Genomic DNA, 22,585 nt, shown 5'->3' with positions numbered 1-22,585 from the left:
CGCCACCTCACAGAGCCTCGAGGTTTGCAGCCTGGGCCGGAAGTGGGTGGGAGCCCGCTCTCTCTCTCGCGCTCCCGGGCTGGCGGGTCATGTGTGCGCATGCGTGCACTGCCCTGGCGTGCGCATTCGCGCGCTCCGCTGGCCGGCTGAGGGTTCCTGCCGCATCCCTCTGTCGCCTGCTGGCACCACCAGGGGGCGCCGGGCCCCAACCCCGCACTTCCTGTTCTGGCGCCCACACTTCTCCCTGGACAGCTAGGCCGGGCGCGACCCTTCTCTGGGCGTTCACCCCTGAGAGCAGGCACACCAAAGCAGAAGCAGCCAACACACGAATACATACGTTTTGGGTGCCCTTGAAATACACACCGATTTTTGCGGGAACGCGCTTGTTGGGAAAGTGGTGGAAGGTGCATTGCTTTTCGCCATGAGCACTTCGTCAAGGGTTGGTCTCTGTTATTGGAATCTCCTGTCGTCAGTGGCAGGGCTGTTCCTCGTGTCCCCAAGTTTACCACACGCCAAGGGGTCCACATTTATGGCTCCTGCATACGCAGAGGCTTTGGGGCAAGCAATGCAATTCACTGAATCGTCCAGCAGTCTCCCGCCTAGTGGCGTGCATACAGATGTGCACGGAGCACGGCATCCTTACATGTAAGTTCTTTCCTGCTATCGCCCCATGTATTACATAAGGACATTCTGTAATTTTTTTTAAAAGTATGTAGCATCCCTAACCGGTTTGGCTCAGTGGATAGAGCGTCGGCCTGCGGACTGAAACGTCCCAGGTTCGAATCCGGTCAAGGGCATGTACCTTGGTTGCGGGCACATCCCCAGTAGGAGGTGTGCAGGAGGCAGCTGATCGATGTTTCTCTCTCATTGATGTTTCTGGCTCTCTATCCCTCTCCCTTCCTTTCTGTAAAAAGTCAATAAAATATATATATATTTAAAAAGTATGTGGCAGGTATGTTATACTGTCTATGAATTACAGTACAGGATTAAGCTATTTCTTTTATTTCTTGATTTGCATCTGAGCAGGTGGAGAACTGTTGTTCCAGGTGATGGCAGCTAATTTAATTGATTGCTATAAGTGTAGACCTGAGCTACAGTCCCAATGGTGGATTTGGACGGTATGGAGTCTTAGAGAATTATCGGGACATTGTTTTCCATCACCTCTGTTACTTTGAAATCTGCCAGCCTTTTTGGCCAGCTTTTTTAAAGAACCTCTTGATGCTTACATGTAGACAGAATGAGAAAATGATATGTGTAGTGAAGTCTCACAAATGAGAAGAATCCCAGACAATTTGGTGCAACTCCCGAATTACAGACTACTATAAAATAAACGTGCTTTTTCATCAATAGCAATGATGATAATTATATACATAGTAGATACCGTTTATTGAAATAGGATTAAAAACTCCTCGACTAAGAGTTCCTTAAAGATGACCTTCGTTTGGGAATAAACAAGAATAATTTTCTTCTGGCATATCAATTGTCTTTGAGCAAATGTGCACTTGTGGAGTACCTCAAGGGGGCTTGAAATCAGTTGAGTTTCTTAACTCTTTTAAACATCTTTCCCTGACTCTTTCTTCCCGTCTACATGCTCCAACTTAGGCGAAGCATAAGACTGCATAGCTAAATCATATTTTGCTATCCAATAATCTAAATATCCAACTTTAATAAAGCCCCAATTATTGAAGTCAACATGAGCTCTGACCCTCATTCCAAGCACTGCCTTATTCTTCCAACTTGAATAGATGAACTTAGTTCTGACCTGACTCTTGCAGGCTTCTCACCAACCAGGATCCCTTCCCCCTTCTGTCCCCAGGAATTTGCTGAGTGTTGGGTCTGAAAAAGGGTCAGTCGGTAACAATATTCCATTTAGGCGGAGACGCTCATTAGAAAGGCAAAGCTCTGCTTTCTGGTTGGTCTGAACTAGACATTTTGTTGGATTGGAAGTGGCACAGTGGCCCTGTGTTGGAGTCAGGTTATCCTCCTGAAACTTAAAGAAGTCCAAGACTTCTGCTGGCTGCTCCTGGCCGGCAGACTGGACTTTCTGGCTTCTTAGCATGACACAGGAGGAAGGCTGGGCCTAGGGCAGTGATGGTGAACCTATGACACGTGTGTCAGCACTGACACACGTAGCCATTTCTGATGACGCGTGGCCGCTGAGGCAGCTGCATGCCAAGGATGAAACATTTGCTGCTCCTGAGGATGAAACATTTGCGAAATAATGTTTTTTCCTCAAAGTGACACACTACCCGAGTTATGCTCAGTTTTTTGGCGAAGTTTGACACACCAAGCACAAAAGGTTGCCCATCACTGGCCTAGGTTAAGCCACGTGGAGGGCCTAGAGCACCAGCATGTAGGAGACACCCACTCCCCGGGTTGTGTGAGTCCCAGGTCAGGGCCTTAGATGCTTCACTTGCCTCACGTTGTCCCAGCCCTGAAATGAGGCCTCTCGCCGCCTGGGCCTGCCTCCTTCCCAGCCTCATCTCTCTCTTTCATGTTTTGACTAGAGGCCTGGTGCATGAAAATTCATGCATTGGAGGAGGGGTCCCTCAGCCCGTCCTGCCATCTCTCACAGTCTGGGAGCCCTCAGGGGCGGGAGGTGACCCGGCGATCAGGGGAAGGCGATGCCCCATCACACCTCTGTTGCTGCCACTGCCGGCAGCGCAAGCCTCGGCTGGCCCTGGTTACCTGACCCTCAGGCGGCCCTGGGGGCGGGGCACCCGCCATCCGAGGTGCAGGCAAGCCTCAGGCCAGCACTGGGTGGCTGGGCAGCCACAATCTGAGGCTTGCCTGTGCCTCGGACGTCAGCTAGGCAGCCACCATCCATGGCTTGCCTGCACCTCGGGCCAGCCCTGGGTGGCTGGGGGCTAAGAGGACCGGGGGACTCCGGAGGCAGATGCGTGGAGCGGCCAGACCCACCTGGGGGCGTGCCCGCCTGTGCTGTGCGCCTGCCACCCTGGAGGAGCTGAGGGGACTGGGCGCTACCATCTTGTGGCTGTGGGCACTGCCATCTTTGAGGGCGTGACAGTCAATTAGCATATTCCTTCCTTATTGGCTGTGGGCACTGTCAACTTGTGAAGGAGTGATGGTCAATTAGCATATTCCCTCTTTATTAGATAGGATGCTCTGAACATAGTCACCATGCCACAGACAGGCCCACTCTGTCAGGGCTCTGAGCCCTTGCAAAAGGCTGTTCCCGCTGCTGAGAGGCCCCTGTCTGCTTAGTCACCTGCCATTCCCCACCTAGCACCTCAGCTATCCCTCCCTGACTCCCAGGAAGCACGCCTCCTTCTCTCTGCTCTCCTGCAAAGCACCCCTACCACATGCCCTACTAGAGCCAGGCTTCACGTTGGAAAGGCATTGCGTGTTTGCATGCTTTCTCCACACACAGCCCTGGATTCTCTGAGGGCAATGAATGATATCGGTTCCATGTCCGTGTGGTCACCAACTGGGTTACTACGTGGTCCAAGGTTTGCATTCTAGGTTGAAGGAGTACTTAACTCCACACTCCAGTTACCTCAACTCAAGACTCATAAAGACGTCGTGAAGGAAATATTTCATCCTCTCTTCAGAGGGCGAGCAGTACCCAGAGCCAGGTCTTCTGACTCTGGGGCTGCAGTGTGCCCGCGTTTCTGAACCAGGTCACGGTTGACGTTTGCCGTGGGGGCGGTTCTCCGCACTGTGGCGTGTCGAGCAGCATCCTGGCCTTGCCCGCTAAATGCCAGTTGTGATCACCAAAACGGTCCTGATATTGCCAGGTGGCCCCTGGGGCGCAAATGGCCCCTGGATGAGAGCAGCTCAACCCCCTGCTCTGTAAACCAGGGGTGTGTTTCTTAGCTGCCATCCCAGTGTGCGTGTCACTTCGTAGACGGGCGCATCTGCCCACTGTCAGGGGACGTGCGAGCTCTTCAGTTGTTGCGTGGCCTGTGTCTGAGGTTGGGTTTCCCCAGAGGCGGCCCCTGACGAGGTGATGTGAGCGCAAGTCGTTTGGGGAGTCACCTGCAGCAGTGCTGCTGAGGGCCATGGGAGCTGAGTCAGGGATGGGAACGAAGACAATAAAAGGCCACGTCAGGAGACTGCTGTGGCCCCTGGTCCCTGCTGGGGGAGAATGTATGAAGCAACGTTTTCCATGACCTCTGCTGCTTGGAAATCTGCCTGCTGGGGCCTCTGGGAGACAGGACAGAACAAGCCTCAGGTTGTTTTAGCTCAGAGGCAATGCAGCCTAGGCGCTTATTCATTCCCTGCCCTCTCACTGGCTGAGGACAGTCCTGGGGGCATATTTCCCTGTCATTCTGTGTTGCCATGTATGAGAGCCACCCTTGCTGCTGTGGCCCCGAATGCCCTCGTACAGAGAGTCACAATTGTTGGCAGTAAGACTGTCCATGTGTATAGAATGGCAAGGGCACGGGGGAGATGGGTAGGACACTGGCAGCATCTGCTGCAACTATGACTGAAGGGAAGTGGGAGAAGTCAGCCTCCATTCTTTTAAAAAACTCTTTTGTTGATTGATTTTGATTTGAGAGACAGAAAGAAACATTGATTTTCTTTTGTTCCATCCATTTATGCATTCATTCGTTGCTTCTTGTCTGTGCCCTGACTGGAGATCGAACCCATAACCTTGGCTATCGGGACTATGCCCTAACCATCTCAGCTTCCTGGCCAAGGCCATTCATTCTTAATGATGTAGAGCAAGCATGTCAAACTCACAGCCCACGGGCCACATCAGCCCACAATGAATATTTTTGCAGCCCAGCCAATATAACAGTATGTAAGAAATGTTTTAATAAATATTTTGTAACTTACTTTTTACAATATCCTGTTATACATAACCTATCTATATATATTAAAGCCTAAACGACTGTAGCAACCGAAACAACTGAACGGACGACCAAACAGGCTGCGCGCGGCGACCAGGTCAGGAGGGGGGTTAGTGAGGGACGACCAAACGACTGAACAAGCAGGCTGTGTGGGGCGACCAGGCCAGCAGGGGGGGTTAGTGAGGGACGACCAAATGACTGAACAAGCAGGCTGCATGGGGCGACCAGGCCGGCAGGGGGGTTAGTGAGGGACGACCAAACAACTGAACAAGCAGGCTCTACGGGGCGACCAGGCTAGCAGGGGGTTAGTGAGGGATGACCAAATGACTGAACAGAGTGCTGCGTGGGGCGACCAGGCTGGCAGGGGGGTTAGTGAGGGACGACCAAACGACTGAGCAGCAGGCTGCATGGGGTGACCAGGCCAGCAGGCTGGTTAGTGAGGGACGACCAAACAACTAAGCAGTGGGCTGTGTGGGGCGACCAGGCCGGCAGGGGGGTTAGTGAGGGATGACCAATCAACTGAACAAGCAGGCTGCGTGGGGCGACCAGGCCGGCAGGGTGGTTAGTGAGGGATGACCAATCGACTGAACAAGCAGGCTGTGTGGGGTGACCAGGCTGGCAGGGGGGTTAGTGAGGGACGACCAAACGACTGAGCAGCATGTTGTGTGGGGCAACCAGGCCACTGGGGGGTTAGTGAGGGATAAACAAATGACCAGCAGTGGACTGTGTGGGGTGACCAGGCCGGCAGGGGGGTTAGCGAGGCATGACCAAATGACTGAACAGAGGGCTGCGTGGGGCGACCAGTCTGGCTGGGGGGGCAGTTTAGGGTGACCAGGCCGGCAGGGGGGGGACAGTGAGGGGCGACCAGGCCAGCAGGGGGGGGCAGTTGGGGGGCACCAGGCTGGCGGGGGGGCAGTTGGGGGTGACCAGGCCATCAGGGGGGCAGTTAGGGGTGATCAGGCAGTTAGGCAGGTGAGCAGTTAGGAGCTAGTGGTCTGGATTGTGAGAAGGATGTCTAACTGTCCACAGGGATCAGGCCTAAACTGGCAGTTGAACATCCCCCGAGGGGTCCCAGATTGGAGAGGGTGCAGGCTGGGCTGAGGGGACCCCCCATGCACGATTTTCGTGCACTAGGCCTCTAGTATATATATAAAAACTAAGCGACCAGAACTGCGAAAAAACTGGAACAACCGGATGCTATGATGTGCACTGCAGCAGCCAACTGGCCTAACATGGGCGCCAATCGGCCTCCCCCAACCACCTGCGGCTCCTTCCCCCAGCCAGCCCTGCCCTTGATTGCCCCCCATCGAGGGCAGGATGGGCCAACCTCCCATGGGCCCCCCCAGCTGACCCGGCCCCTGATGGCCCCCATGGGGCCAGCTGGCTGGACCCCACCCGTGCACAAATTTGTGCACCGGGCCTCTAGCTACTAATAATGAACTACAATGTTCGCTAATGACCGGTTACTATAATCGTGTTGCCTTCATTTCCCTTACGCACCTTACATGCCTTATATGCCTTACATTCCTTCCGCGCCTTACGTGCCTTACATGCAGGTGCACCATTTCTCTCCACTAATACTAGCAGCGAATATTTTAGCAGCCAATTGCCATGTCATTAGTACTGACTTGTTTGGTGTGCGCAACAGGAAATATTTCACTTTTGGAGAATAAGAAAAATAGGTTTACTTGCATTATGTTTATTAATTTGTACAGTTATTCAGTGTCTGGTAAGTTAATGTTTAAGAAAAAACATTCATTTTTATTAAAATGTTCTATTATTTTACTAGAGGCCCGGTGCACGAAATTCAGCCCAGCCTGCACCCTCTCCAATCTGGGACCCCACGAGGGATGCCTGACTGCCCGTTTAAATGGGCAGTCGGACATCCCTCTCACAACCAGGACTGCTGGCTCCCAACCGCTCGCCTGCCTGCCTGCTGGATTGCCCCTAACTGCTTCTGACTGCCAGCCTGATCACCCACTAAACACTCCCCTGCCAGCCTGATTGACGCCTAACTGCTCTCCCCTGCCAGCCCAATTGCCCCTAACTGCCCTCCCCTGCCAGCCTGGTCCCCCCCAACTGCCCTCCACTGCTGGCCCGGTCACCCCTAACTACCCTCCCCTGCAGGCCTGGTCCCCCTCCCAAATGCCCTCCCCTTCAGGCCTGGTCCCCCCCAACTTCCCTCCCCTGCAGGCTTCGTCCCCCGCAACTGCCCCCCCCCTGCAGGCCTGGTCGCCCCCAACTGCCCTCCCCTGTAGGCCTGATCACCCCCAACTGCCCTCCCTTTCAGGCCTGGTCCCTCCTAAATGCCCTCCCCTGCATGCCTGGTTGCCCCCAACTGCTCTCCCCTGCCAGCCATCTTGTGGCAGCCATCTTGTGTCCACATGGGGGTGGCCATCATGTGTGTTGGAGTGATGGTCAATTTGCATATTACCTCTTTATTATATAGGATGTTAACGATTACTCATTTATTTCAGCCCTTTATATTCAGCATGTCTCTATTGAAATAAACTTACGTTTCTATGAAAATCAAAGCTTTTGTTTTTTTGGCGGCCCACATAAACTTAAACCTTGTTTATTTTTCCTGTGTTAGCCTTTGAGTTTGACATGCTTGGTGTAGAGAATTAATATATCTGGGCATAGGAAAAAGTGAAATTGTACTCTATCCAAGTGAAATGAGCAACTTCATGTGATTTTTTGTCAGCTATTAAAGCCAACACAGCCAAAAATGGAGGCTCTGATCCACTACTTTCTTCCCCCTGTGAGGGCTCCAAGGTCGCCTGGACTACAGGTGCACTGGATGAGGCTCTGAACCCGGCTGTGCTCGTATTTCAGTGTGTGCATTAGTTGGCCTGGCAGTGCTCATCATGGCTCAGCCATTCCCTTCACTTGAGCTCCCTAATTCCACAAGATGGGGGCTTTAAAAAAGTTACTGCGCATACCATCCTTGGAACCTTCCAAGTACATTAATGAACATGCTGGTTAATTATTAGGATTCCCCCTCCTGCCCTTCCCTACTACAGCTTGACACAGCTGCACACGCAGGGACAACTCATGGCCAGATTAAGAGATGAGAATTCGATTCAGTTTATTTAAGTCAAAGTGGGGTGCAGAATCTCAATGGATTGAGATAATGCTCCACGGAATGGCAGTTTTGCACCTTGTTGTTAAATCAAAAGAGGAGACTTAAGTGGGTTATGTGAAGTCCATTGGTGATAGGTTAGGAAGGCGGGAGAAAGCAAAGCAGGGGAAACCTCTGGAATTGGATAAAAAGTAAAATGATAGACACATGCTTCTTTTACTTAGGTGGGTGCAGGATAGTTAACAGCCAACAATTAACTCAGCAACAATGAGGGGATTTGTGGTCTCCACAGAGTGGTGCCTGTGCTTTGAGGGGCCCAGAAAAGGAAAATTACTTTGACATTCCAACAATATGTTATCGTAGATGCAAAACAACAGTAGGCTCAGTTAAGGTAAAGATTGACCTTTGGCCCTAGCCAGTTTGGCTCAGCAGATAGAGCATTGGCCTGCGGACCAAAGGGTCCTGGGTTCAATTCCAGTCAAGGGCACATACCTTGATTGCAAGCTCCTCCTCCCCGGCCCCGGGCCCTGGTGAGGGCTCGTGCAGGAGGCAACCAATTGATGTTTCTCTCACATTGATGTTTCTCTGTCTTTCTCTCTCTCTCTTCCACTCTCCCTAAAAATCAATGAAAAAATATTCTTGGGTGAGGATTAACAAAGAAAAGAAAAAAAAAAGATTGACCTTTGTCAGGGAAGATACTGGCCTAGGACATGACCACCCACCATAAACTCTTTTTTAACTTTAAAAGTTTTAACTTCAGACCATCTTTTGTGGTTACTTTAGGTCTCGGAGTTTGCAAGGCCACCACACAGGCCTTCCCTGAGCTAGTCAGGTTAGCATGTGGCCCCTTTTCATCCACAACATCTAGGTCTTTGCCACCTCTCCTTGCTGCAACTACTTAGGAGGGACCAACCAGAGAACTTGGAACTGTAGGGAGCAAAGCCCGAGAAAGGTGAACATCCATCCATTGCTTATTGGTCTTATCTCGGACTAACCCTCCATCACTCAACCTGAGAATTAATGTGTTCCTCCTGTGATCAAGCTCCAGGGAATGTTGTAGCTCTGTTAGATTATATGAGTGAAGATCACTCCCATAGCAGTGTGTCTTCCTTTTATTTTTATTTTTTTAAAATATATTTTTATTGATTTTAGAGAGATTAAGGAAAAGGGGTAGGGAGATAGAAACATCAATGAGAGAGAAACATCTTTTGGCTGCCTGCTGCATGATCCTCACTGGGGATCGAGCCCGCAACCTGAGTATGTGCCCTGACCTCAAATCAAACCGTGACCTCCTGGTTTATGATCCAACGCTCAACCTCTGAGCCACACTGTCTTCATTTTATATTCTGATTATTACATAGCTTACATTTTTCAGGCAGCCATGCCCCATAAATACATATATCCCAGGCTTGTTTACCACATGCAATACCAGACAAACCAAGTGCATCCTCCTAAAAGCATTCCATAGATAAAGACTCTCCCACTTGTTAATACTATTAGTGTGTTTGCCAGCAGGTCTGTCATTAGCATGTGTACAAGGAGATCTGATTGGCTCACTTTTCTTTCCTTCCCAGGATGTCCTTCAGTAGAAGGAGAGACTGGGTTACAATCTTCTCTTACCCCCTTTCTCCCCAGATTCCAAGGGACAGGAATGGGAGGCGGCCTGTCTTCTGTGGCCATTTATGGCTGTCCTGATAGTGGAAGCTCTGGAGCACTAGGAGAAATGTGGGTTTTCAAGTTGGACGTACGGACAAATGACTCAACCACTGAAGCTCAAATCTCATTCTTTCCCCTTTCCATGTTACATTAAAGAAGTCATTACATCTCAGTCACTTCATCTGAGGAATGGGAACATTATCTACCTCACTGGTTTATTGTTATGACTACATGAGTATGTGTATCCTATATAATAAAATCCTAATATGCTAAGTGTCTGACCATTCATTTGACCGTTCAACCATTCGACCAGTCGCTATGACACACACGGACTATCAGGGGGCAGATGCACCAACTGGTAGGTTAGCTTGCTGCTGGGATCTGGCCGATTGGGACTGGGTGAGATGTGCCAGACACGCCCTGAAGCCCTCTTGTGGCCCCTCCCCAGCCCCAATCGTCCACCAGTGGGGTCCCTCGGCCTGGCCTGTGCCCTCTTGCAATCCGGAACCCCTCAGGGAATGTCAGAGAGCCGGTTTCAGCCCAATCCTTGCAGGCCAGGCCAAGGGACCCCACCAGTGCATGAATCTGTGCACCAGGCCTCTAGTATATATAAATTGATTTCAGAGAGGAAAGGAGAGGGAGAGAGAGAGAGCAATATCAATGATGAGAGAGAATCATTGATTGGCTGCCTCCTGCATTCCCCACACTGGGGATCGAACCCGAAATCCAGGCATATGCCCTAACTAGGAATCGAACCATGTTCTCCTATTTCATAGGTTGACACAACCACTGAGCCACACCGGCCAGGCTGACTACATGAGTCTTTGGTGTGAAAATACTTCTTAAACTGTAACAAGTTGTGTCCAGGTGCTGTATTATTGCTGTAATCAGTGAATGTCTGCAGCCCTTTCTATTTGGGTGCTCATTTGTGACTTGTTCTGAAGTTGGTAGCTCTGGGCTCTGATTACAAGGCCTATTAGTTGTCAAAGGTCTGTCAGCATCAGGGCATCCTGGATGACAGGAATCCTTTTATTTGAAAACATAACCTGATCCTGGATCCACTCTTACAGCACCACTTTTTTCATTATATTTCTTCTCACAGTCTACAATTATATATTTGTATAAATATAATACCATTTAACACTATTAAGCATTTACTACCTGCTAAGTACTTTTCTATACACTTTAAGTGTGATATCCCATTTAATTCTCCCCTCCCAACAATCCAATGAGGTCATTATTTTTAATGATAGATTTTAATTGTTACAGAACTAAAGTTGTATATGTTCAAAATGTTATGCTCTGTTTCAATAAATTAGTACTAGATTGTGAGAAATTTTTCATGTTACAGTTGCCATGATTAACTTTCAAAAAGTTGTCAGACTTTTAGCCTGTCTTCAATTTTTCATAGGGATAAATAAAAATATAGAGAAAATATTTGTGCATAAAAATTCTACTTACCTAAATCTTTCAACTTTGTTCCTGTAGTTTTTTCTCCTAACGTTGTTGTTGTTGTTGTTAATCCTCACTAGAGGATATTTTTCCTTTGATTTTTAGCGAGAGTGGATATAGGGGGAGAGACAGAGATAAACATCAATGTGAGGGAGACACACTGATTGGTTGCCTCCCGCATGTGCCCTGACCAGGGCCGGGGATAGAGCCTGCAACCAAGGTACATGCCCTTGACCAGAATTAAACCCGGGGCCCTTCAGTCCACCAGCTGATGCTCTATCCACCTAGCCAAATTGGCCAGGGTTCCCCTAACTTTTTATGGAAATGTTACATACATATAGAAAAGTTCATGTGAATGTTCAGCCTAATGAATTTTCACAAAGTGAACACACTCATGTAACCAGTACCCAAATCAAGAAATAAAGTATTGCCAAGACCGGTTTGGCTCAGTGGATAGAGCGTCGGCCTGCGGACTCAAGGGTCCCAGGTTCGATTCCGGTCAAGGGCATGTACCTTGGTTGCGGGCACATCCCCAGTAGGGGGTGTGCAAGAGGCAGCTGATCGATGTTTCTCTCTCATCGATGTTTCTGACTCTCTATCCCTCTCTCTTCCTCTCTGTAAAAAATCAATAAAATATATTTTTTTAAAAAATAAATAAAGTATTACCTGAACTTCAAAGCCCCCATCATGTCTGCTTCCAGTAATCACACCATCACCTTCCACCAAGGGTAACTACTGCTAACTTCTGATACCATGATTTCATTTTGCCTGTTTTTGAACTTTATGTTTGGCCTTTTTCATTCAATATTCACCTATCTTGTGTGTGGTTCCAGTTGGTTCATCTCAAAGAAGGTAAGTACAGTGTTGTTATTAACCCTACTTAATAGATTAGCAAACTGAGTCACAGAGAGATTAAGCTAACTTTCTCAGAATCACACACTAGCAAGTATCAGAGCTGGATTTCGAACCCAAATAGTTTGACTCCATTCTATTAGCCAATTTGCTATACTGCTCCTCATAGCTATTTACTTAACGTCTATCTCCTCCACTATAGGGTAAGCTCCATTTTTACCCAGCACCTAGCATCTAGCACATCCCAGATGATCAATAAATATTTCCTGAGTGAATGAGGAATGAATGACTATTCATTCTACAATTCAGTGTTTTTGTCTAGGTTGCTAGAAATGCATCAGAAGGCTCTGTATCTTCCTTTTGTTTTTCTTGATTATGGCCATCTCCTTTAGACTCATTCCCACCACCTGTGGTCACTGCCCCCTATTACCCATTTGGCCACAGCGCCAATGTTGAAGAAAGATTTGCTTCTGTGTCTAGACTTTGGAGAGTTCCTGGGCCTCATCTTCTCCTCCCATGTGAGGGAGACACAAGGGTAATGCCATTTGGCCACTGCTCTAGGAGTTGGAATGACCCCTCTATGAGCTCCTGCCTCTACAAGTCTCAGAGCAGTTAGAAATGATAACCGTGCTCTTAACCCTCAGCTTCCTGTGCAAAATGTCGATGCCCATAGACAGTTGATCTCCTGAGACAAGAAGAAAATCCTGCCATTTGCAACAACATGAATGGACCTGAGGGCGCTATGGTAAGAGAGTTAAGTCAGTCAGAGAAGGACAAGTACCACATAGTCTCACTTACATGTGGAATCTAAACCCTCCCACCCCCCCCCCCAAAAAAAACTCACAGAAAAAGAGATCAGATTTGTGGTTATCAGAGGCAGGGAGGGGGTGGGGAGAGAGGGGATTGAAGGAAGGTGGTCAAAAGTACTTGGGATGCAATGGACAATATGGTGACTACAGTTAACAGGGAGCTGGACTTTCCCACTCTTATACTTGTCTGTCCCTGGCTCTTTCTAGCTCTTCAAAGCAGTTCCAATAACCTAAGAGCAGTTTTACAAAAAGTCACAGATACCCATTAGAAGCAAAAGCGCACAGAAGCCAGGAGCATGTAGAAACTGTAAATGGGACGCAAGGGGATCAAAGCATATCCACCTCAGAAGGTGATATGCCCTAGCAGAGGCTAACCCTGGAGGGTAAGGGGTGGGTTTTTCCTACAATGGAGTGAAAATTGTATATCGAACAAACTTGAAGAAGGGGCTCTCCCTTTCTCTCCAGAAGGCACAGATAGGAGTGGGCCTGGAAGCAAGGCCAAGAACTGGGATGTGGCCTGGCCGCAGTAGCTCAGTGGTTGAGTGTCGACCTATGAACCAGGAGGTCACGGTTTGATTCCTGGTCAGGGCATATGCCCGGGTTACGGGCTCGATCCCCGATCATTCAAGAGGCAGCCAATCAATGATTCTCTCTCATCATTGATGTTTCTCTCTTTCCCTCTCCCTTCCTCACTGAGATCAATAAAAATAGGTTTTTTAAAAAAGAAAAAGAACTGGGATGTGCCTTCGAACAGACCCCACACTCCTCAATGAAGTGTTTAATGTCCTCAGTTCTTTTCTTTTAGACTATGGTAGGAGTCATATTTAGCATCTAGTTAAAAGTATTTTCTGTCTTATGCCATTAAGTTATTCCCAACTGGCCAGTAAAGTCTTAAACACATTCTCACCTGCTGTTGTGGGAAAATGGAAGGTAGGGCAGTACAAGGAGTGTGGCCCACCCCAGATCACCCTACACTGCTCCGTGATAGCAGTGTCACATGGAGGAAGACTGGCTGCAGATCACGGTGACCCAGAGCAGGAGCTGTAGCTGATGAAGCAGAAATTGTGCCAAGTAGATGACTCTGAAGCAGATAGATGACAAACCCCTTTTCTCCGAGTATAATAGAAAAAAGTAACCTTTGATGAGAGTAAAGAGAAGCTAACTTTGGTTACACTTAAAGTGTCACACCTGATGTGAGAGGTTTTTACAAGAGATGACACCTCCATACCTTGGCCTTATAAGGGCCAGATTGTTATCAAAATGACAATGGTACAAGGCATAGACTCTCTGAGACAGATGAAGAGATAATGAACAATATTTCCAGAAAAAAATGTAAGCCAGGAGTCATATCTAGCTTTTATATCTTGCAAAACTAAAATTATAGCTGGGGTTATCATCTTTTCTTATACAACTGTAATTTGGTATTAGACAGTGTTATATACTTAGTAGCATTAGTCAGCCTTATTAAAACAGATCTGATGATACAATTTTTTCTTTTAAAAATATTTTAAGATTTTACTCTTTTCAAAATGTAAGGATGACAGAATAGGACGTACTTTATAGTAACTTCTTTGAGTAAAGTAAAATAGTGAGCTTGAATATACATATAATTTAATACATAAATATATTATATAAATATTAAATTTATATAAATATCACAATTATATATAACAAAAGCTCATTTTCCCTTATCTATATATATAAAACCTTAATATGTAAATAGACCGAACAGTGGAACAACCAAACAACAGGTCTCTATGATGTGCACTGACCACCAGGAGGCATGCATGCAACATGACGGGCATTGGTAGCAGGCGGCAGAGTGTGGAACATGGCGGGCAGTGGCCGCAGCAGGATGGTGGAGCAGGTGACGGGGGGCACCAGACCAAGGCAGACACTGGTTGCTGTCATTGGGGCGAGCCTCTGGTGGTTACTGAAAATTCTTTGCTCCCACACATCACAGTCCCACCCCCCCCCCCTTGGCACTCACACCTGCTGCTGTCACCTGCCCCAATTGCTCAGCACCATCAGCAGGTGTGGCGGCTGCCAGCCCCGATCGCCCCTCAGGGCTTCTTCACCTCCCCCTGCTCCTGAGGGGTGACCAGGGCAGCAGCTGCCGCTCGCACCCACTGATGGCGCCAGCCCCAATTGTTCCACGCTGTCAGCAGGTGCGAGCAGGGCCAGCGCCATCAGCATGTGGGAGCAGCAGCAGCAGGAGCAGGGCTGTTGGCAGACAGGGGACCGGGGGCTGTGGCAGGAGGTGCTAGGCAGGGGCACAGAGGATGGGCTGAGACCTGCACCTGTGCCCACCACAGCCTTGTGGCCCACAGTTCCTTTCAAGGTGCACAAATTTGTGCACTGGGCCCCTAGTATCTTTATATTTACAAGATATACTATTTAGACCATGTTTATATATTAAATGTTAGCATTTTATATAAAACTATAATATATACACCAATAAATACAAGTATAATTTAATTTTCCCGAGTACCAAAAATACTTTTCATTTTCTGAGCTACATTGGGTAATTCTTGCAAAACCATGCAATTATGGACTGGTTTCAATATTAGTGTTGTGAATAATGAAAAGGGTCTTTGGTTTTAACTCTTGTCCTTGGAGACTTTTCTAAGTGATAACATGAACCCACTCTCCGACCTTAGCAGGTATGGCATAGTGGATGTAACTGAGTCTTTGAATGCTGATGCCAATCTGGCTTTGCTTCCAGATCCTGACCCTCCATGTCATCTGCATAATAAGTCTCCTGGATATGAATATATTTTGGACCTGTTCATTTTCTTGTGATTTTCCTCTTTCCAGTGTTTTGAGGGTCTGCTAATTGAGGTTATCATGGACTATATGCCTCATCTGAATAAGTGCTTCACCTTGGGGAAAAAAGGGGGGAGGGAGCAGAAACTGTGATTCCTAAAGTCCTTGCTAGAATATCTGCCATCCTAGCTAATAAAGACGGAATATGCAAATTTACCATAACTCCACAACAAAGATGGCGGTACCCACAGCCAATAAGGAGGGAATATGCAAATCGATGTGACAAGGCGAGAGACGGAAAGGCGGCTCCGGGCCGGAGCAAAGGCAGTGCCAGCAGCCAGGGAAAGGAAGGCCTATTCTTGCACAAAACTTCATGCATCGGGCCTCTAGTTTTTAATATAAATGTTAGGAAGCCCACAGGCTTCTAGGCAGCGCATTTTTTAAAAAATGTATCTTTATTATTGAAAGTATTATAGATGTCCCCTTTGTTTGTTTTTTGCCCCATTGACCCCCTCAACCCCATACCCGCCCCTCCCAGGCCTTCGCCAGTCTATTGTTTGTGTTCATGGGCTATGCATCTATGCAAATAAGTTCCCCAGTTAATCTCTCCCACCCCTACCCCGCCTTCCCTCTGAAATTCGTCAGTCTGTTCCATGTTTCTATGGATCTGGATCTATTTTGTTCATCAGTTTATTTTGTTCATTAAGTTCCACATATGAATGAGATCATGTGATACTTATCTTTCTCTGACTGACTTATTTCACTTAGCCTAATACTTTCCAGGTCCATCCATACTGTTGCAAATGTAAGTTTCTTCTTTTTGAGAGCCATGTAGTATCCCATTGTGTAAATGTACCACAGCTTTTTATCCACTCATCTGCTGATGGGCACTTGGGCTGTTTCCAGATCTTAGCTATTGTAAATTGTGCTGCTATGAACATAGGGGTGCATATATACTTTCTGATTAATGTTAATGAGAAAATAAGCAAATCAGACTACATCAAAATAAAAAGCTTCTGCAAAGCAAAATAAATCATCAACAAAATGAAAAGAGCCCACTGCATGGGAGAACATATTTGCTAATGATATATCTGATAAGGGTTTAATTTCCAAAATATATAAAAGACTTCTACAGCTCAACAAAAGGAAGACAGAAAACCCAATTTAAAAATGGGCAGAGGAGCCCTAACCGGTTTGGCTCAGTGGATAGAGCATCAGCCTGCAGACTGAAGGGTCCCAGGTTCAATTCCGGTCAAGGGCATGTACCTTGGTTGCGGGCACATACCCAGTGGGGGGTGTGCAGGAGGCAGCTGATCGATGTTTCTAACTCTCTATCCCTCTCCCTTCCTCTCTGTAAAAAATCAATAAAATATTTTTTAAATGGGCAGAGGACTTGAATAGACACTTCTCTAAAATGGACATACAGATGGTCAATAGACATATGAAAAAATGCTCAACATCACTAATCATCAGAGAGGTGCAAATTACAACCACAATGAGATATCACCTCATACCTGTCAGAATGGCTACCATCAATAAATCTACAAAGAAGTGCTGGCAAGGATGTGGAGAAAAGGGAACCCTCATGCACTGTTGGTGGAAATTCAGACTGGTGCAGCCACTGTGGAAAACAGTATGGTGGTTCCTTAAAAAATTAAAAATGGGCCTGGCCAGTGTGGCTCACCAGGAGGTCATGATTCGATTCCCAGTCAGGGCACATACCTGGGTTGTGGGCTCAATCCCCAGTGGCGGGCATGCAGGAGGCCACTGATCAATGATGCTCTATCATCATTTATGTTTCTATCTCTCTTTCCCTCTCCTTTCTCTCTCTGAAATAAATAAAACATTTAAAAATCCTATATAATAAAAGAGTAATATGCAAATAGACCAAACAGCAGAACAACTGAACAACCAATCAAAGCATAATATGCTAATGATATGCTAAGGTTGCTCAACTGCTCGCTCTGATGGGCACTGACCACCAGGGGGCAGACAGTCAACTGGTTGACCCGTCGCAACGACATGCACTGACCACCAGGGGGCAGATGCTCTGACCAGTAGGTTAGCTTGCTGCTGGGGTCCGGCTGATCACTGAGCGAGATGGGCCGGACACACCCTAGAGTCCTCCCATGGCCCCTCCCTGGCCCAATTGTGCATCAATGGGGTCCCTCAGCCTGACCTGCACCTCTCACAATCCGGGACCCCTCAGGGGATGTTGGAGAGCCGGTTTCAGCCCGATCCCGCAGGCCACTCCCCTTGGGAGGGTGCCAGACTCAGGTCTCATGGCTGGTGAGCACTGCTACAGCAGCGCAAGCCTCTCCCAATCAGGACTGATTGGGCGGGAGCCCACAGCAGGCACAGTGGAACCGGGATGAGCGGGAGGAGTAGGTAGGAGCTGCAGGCAGCGTTGGACTGCGGGTTTTGGCCTGATCCCTACAGGCCACCCATAGGGACCCCACCCATGCACAAATTTGTACACCAGGCCTCTAATTTAAAAATAAAACTGCCTTTTAGCCCAATAATCCCACGTCTGGGAATATATCCTAAGAAACACAAAACACTAATTTGAAGGAATATATGGAACCCTATGTTTATTGCAGCATTATTTACAATAGCCAAGATCTGGACACAGTGCAAGTGCCCATCAGAAGATGAGTGGATAGAGAAACCAAGATGGCAGCATAGGTAAACACCTGAACTGCTGCCTCACACAACAACTTCAAAACTACAACTAAAAGACAAAACGGACATCATCTAGAACCACAGGAAGGCTGGCTGAGTGGAAATTCTACAACTAGAAGGGAAGAGAAAAGCACACTGAGACTCAGAGGAGATGCAGAAGTGCAGAGGTATGGAGGGGAGTGCGCGGAGAGGGCTGGCAACTGAGTACGCGGCTGTCTTTTTCAAGCGGGAGGGAGACACAAGCTCCTGACTGCTCTGAACTCCAGTTCCGAGTGAGACTCTGGGGACCCAGACTCATACGGGGAGCAAATGGACTGTCTGGCAGTGGGCGAAACTCGAGGGCGGCTTTCTCTCAGAGGTGCTTGCAGCAATTACCGAGGGACACTGAGACCCGGAGGGCCTCTTAGGGCAGGGCTGATGGGAAGCCATTGCTGTTTGCTCCGCCTTGAGACCCCGCCCCACAAAGCCATTGCTGTTTGCTCTGCCCTGAGACTCCGCCCCATACAAGCTGAGTGCAGAGGCTTTTGCATATGAATGGCCTGGTCCTTTGAATTCTAAACTTACCTAACAAACTGCAGCTGAATTCAGTGAGACCCAGAACATCCAAAAGAAGGCCCAAAGCCCCACAGCAGCTTGCATTGCTTCACAGCTGGGCCTCATCTGGGCACCTCCAAAACCCAAACAAAGAAGAGGAATCTGCAAATCTCTCCATAGCTCCTGTTGGATAGCCTCAGGCAGAGGCTAATTTAGCACCTCCTTGGATATCCAAGAGCCAGTGTACCCAGGGGTCAGAGTAGGACCATCCAGATTACAACTCCTCAGATCCATAAGGGACACACTCAGGGGGCAGACTCGGTGAGCACCAAAGCCACACTGAAACAAGTCTTGCCTCATAAGGGTGTCTCCAGCACAGAAGTTCTCCCAGGGTAGACACAGCTGGTCCTCACAGCCAATTGGCCTGGAGGTCAATTCCTCCCAGTGATACCAACAACAATCAAGACTTAACTACAACAAGACTGTGAACACAGCCCATAAAGGGGTGCACCAAGAGAGTCCACCTCAGGTAACTGGGGAGGCTGAGCCACTGGGCCCTATAGGACACCTACCACACAAAGCCACTCTATCAACTCAGGGAAGCAGCCAAAATGTGAAGACAAAGAAACAGGTCACAAATGAAAGAAATGGAGGAAAGCAAATGACTGGATATAGAGTTCAAAACCACAGTTATAAGGTTTTTCAATAATTTTCTAGAAAAGGCCGATAAATTTAGTGAGACCCTTGAGGATATGAAAAAGGACCAACTAGAAATTAAGCATACACTGACTGAAATAAAAAATAATATACAGAGACCCAACAGGAGACTAGAGGAGCGCAAGAATCAAGTCAAAGATTTGAAATACAAAGAAACAAAAAAACACCAAACCGGAAAAGCAAAAAGAAAAAAGAATCCAAAAATATGAAGATAGTGTAAGGAGCCTCTGGGACAACTTCAAGCGTACCAACATCAGAATTATGGGGGTGCCAGAAGAAGAGAGAGAGCAAGATACTGAAAACCTATTTGAAGAAATAATGACAGAAAACTTCCCCCACCTGGTGAAAGAAATAGACTTACAAGTCCAGGAAGTGCACAGAACCCCAAACAAAAGGAATCCAAAGAGGACCACACCAAGACACATCATAATTAAAATGCCAAGAGCAAAAGACAAAGAGAGAATATTAAAAGCAGCAAGAGAAAAACAGTTAGTTACCTACAAGGGAGCACCCATACGACTGTCAGCTGATTTCTCAACAGAAACTATGCAGGCCAGACGGGAGTGGCAAGAAATATTCAAAGTGATGAATAGCAAGAACCTACAACCAAGATTACTCTACCCAGCAAAGCTATCGTTCAGAATTGAAGGTCAGATAAAGAGCTTCACAGATAAGAAAAAGCTAAAGGAGTTCATCATCACCAAACCAGTATTATATGAAATGCTGAAAGGTATTCTTTAAGAAGAGGAAGAAGAAGAAAAAGGTAAAGATAAAAATTATGAACAACAAATACATATCTATCAACAAGTGAATCTAAAAATCAAGTGAATTAAAAATCTGATGAACAGAATAAACTGGTGAATATAATAGAATCAGGGGCATAGAAAGGGAGTGGACTGACAATTCTCGGGGGAAAGGGGTGTGGGGGGTGCGGGAAGAGACTGGATAAAAATCATACACCTATGGATGAAGACAGTGGGGAGGAGGTAAGGGCAAAGGGTGGGGTGGTAACCGGGTGGAGGGGAGCTATGGGGGGAAAAAAGAGGAACAATAGTAATAATCTGAACAATAAAGATTTATTTTTTAAAAAAGAAGATGAGTGGATAAAAAAACCTGTGGTACATTTACACAATGGAATACTACGCAGTTGTAAAAAAGAAGGAACTCTTACCTTCTGTGACCGCATGGATGGCCTGGAGAGTACAATGCTAAGTGAAATAAGCCAGTCAAAGAAAGACAAGTATCACATGATCTCACTCATATGTGGACTCTAATGAACAAAATAAACTGATGAACAAAATAGATCCAGAGACATGGATACATGGAACAGACTGACAGCTGTTAGAGGGGATGAGGTTGGGGGACAGGATGAAAGAAAGTTAAAGGATTAGCCAAAAAACATATATACAGCCCTAGCTGGTTTGGCTCAGTGGGTAGTGTCCATCCCGGCTTCCATTCCGGGCAAGGGCATATATCTTGGTTGCAGGCTCCTCCCCAGCGCGGGCCCTGGTCAGGGCATGTGCAGGAGGCAACCAATCGATGTATTTCTCTCACATCAATGTTTCTGTCTTTACCTCTCTCTTCTACTCTCCCAAAAAATCAATGGAAAAATATCCTTGGGTGAGGATTAACCAAAGAAACAAACATATATAGAGAACACATAGACATAGACAACAGTGTGATTATAGCCAGAGGAGAAGTGGGTGAGGGCTAGGCAGAGGTGGGCAAAGTGAGGGGAAATGGGGACAGAAAGAGACTTTGCTTGGGGCAATAGATGCACAATGTAGTGTACAGATTATTTTTTATTGAATTGTACACTTGAAACCTATGTGGTTTTGTGAACGAATGTCACCCCCAATAAATTCAATAAAACAATAAAAGAAGTTACTCTTTCTTTTCAAACTCTTCATTAGTTCCCTACTGTCCCCAAGAAATAAAATATAAGGGTTCTGAAGCAATCATGAGGGTAGTGGTGAAGGAAAAAATGGATAACCTTTAATGAGTTCCCACTTTGTACAGGCATTGTTCTATGGACATGGTTTATATAGACAACATCACTTAAACTTCAAAACAACTAAATGAAGTAGGTGTCATCATCATCACCACCACCATCCCAATCTATATATATATAAAAGCCTAAGTGACCATTATGACTGGCCAACTGGCTGGTAGCTATGATGTGCACTGACCACCAGGGGGCAGATGCTCAGTGCAGGAGCTGCCCCCAGTGGTCAGTGTGCTCCCACAGCCAACCTCCCAAGGTCAGCCAACCTCCTATGGTTCCCCCTGCCCCCCGCCCCTGGCAGGCAGGCCCAATCGGCCCTGATCAGGACTGGGCAAGACAGTCCCAATTGGCCCCTATCGCCGGCCAGGCTGAGGGACCCCACCTGTGCATGAATTTGTGCACCGGGCCTCTAGTATATAAATAAAAAACATACAAAATAACTTACTTAAGGGTACACAGATAATTAGTGGAATTAGGGTTTAGGCAAAGGAATCTGTAGAAATTGACAAGGTGATTCTAAAATGTGTATGGAAAGACTAAAGAAATTTGGATAGCCAATATTACTATGCAAAAGAAGAACAAAGTTGGAGCTTTATTACTACCTGATTTCAAAACTTATTATACAGCTACAGATATTAATATAGAGTGCCATTTGTACAAAGATAGACAAATAGATCAGTGGATCAGAATTCAGAGCTCAGAAATAAGGCTTCACATATATGATCAATTGATTTTTCACAGAGGTGTAAAGGCAATTCAATGAAGAAAGGACAGTCTTTTCAACAAGTGATGCTGGAACACTTGGGCATCCATGTGCAAAACTTGAATCTTGATGTATACCTCACATATTATACAAAAATGAACTCAAAATGGACAACCTTAAAACTTCCAGAAGAAAACATAGCAAAATATTTTGTGACTTTGGGTTGGGCAACAATTTCTTACATATGACACCAAAAGCACAATCCAGAAAAGAAAAAAGTGATAAATTGGACTTTATCAATATTATAAGATTCTGCTCTTTGTAAAGACACTGCTAGGAGAATGAAAAGATAAGCTAAAGATGAGGGAGAAATATTTGCCAAACACATATTCCTAAATGACATATTCAGACCATATCAATGAATCTCAAACCTCACTAATAAGAAAACAGCCCAATAAAAATAGAAAAAATATTTGAAGAGACATGTCAATAAACATATGTGGATGGAAA

At 46.8% G+C, this 22,585-nt stretch overlaps 1 protein-coding gene across 4 annotated transcripts in view; it reads right to left on the bottom strand.

The window, feature by feature from the left end:
* Nucleotides 1-22,585, bottom strand: part of LOC307095714 (transcription factor SPT20 homolog) — a 105,491-nt gene that overhangs the window by 5,382 nt on the left and 77,524 nt on the right. Inside the window, exons 1-2 of one of the 4 annotated variants that reach the window (XM_079765188.1) lie at nt 11,017-11,073; nt 364-551 (exon numbers count right to left, since the gene is read on the bottom strand). The exons of 2 other annotated variants lie outside the window; for them this stretch is intronic. The gene's annotated coding sequence lies outside the window, so the exon portion shown is untranslated. Of the gene's footprint in view, nt 1-363; nt 552-11,016; nt 11,074-22,585 lie in introns of those variants that run through there. One more of the 4 variants, XM_079765187.1, reaches the window with a different exon arrangement.

The sequence above is a fragment of the Cnephaeus nilssonii genome (assembly GCF_951640355.1).
Source record: "Cnephaeus nilssonii genome assembly, chromosome: X".
In the NCBI taxonomy this organism is placed as follows: Eukaryota; Metazoa; Chordata; class Mammalia; order Chiroptera; family Vespertilionidae; genus Cnephaeus; species Cnephaeus nilssonii.
This window is presented reverse-complemented; position numbering and strand designations above follow the sequence as displayed.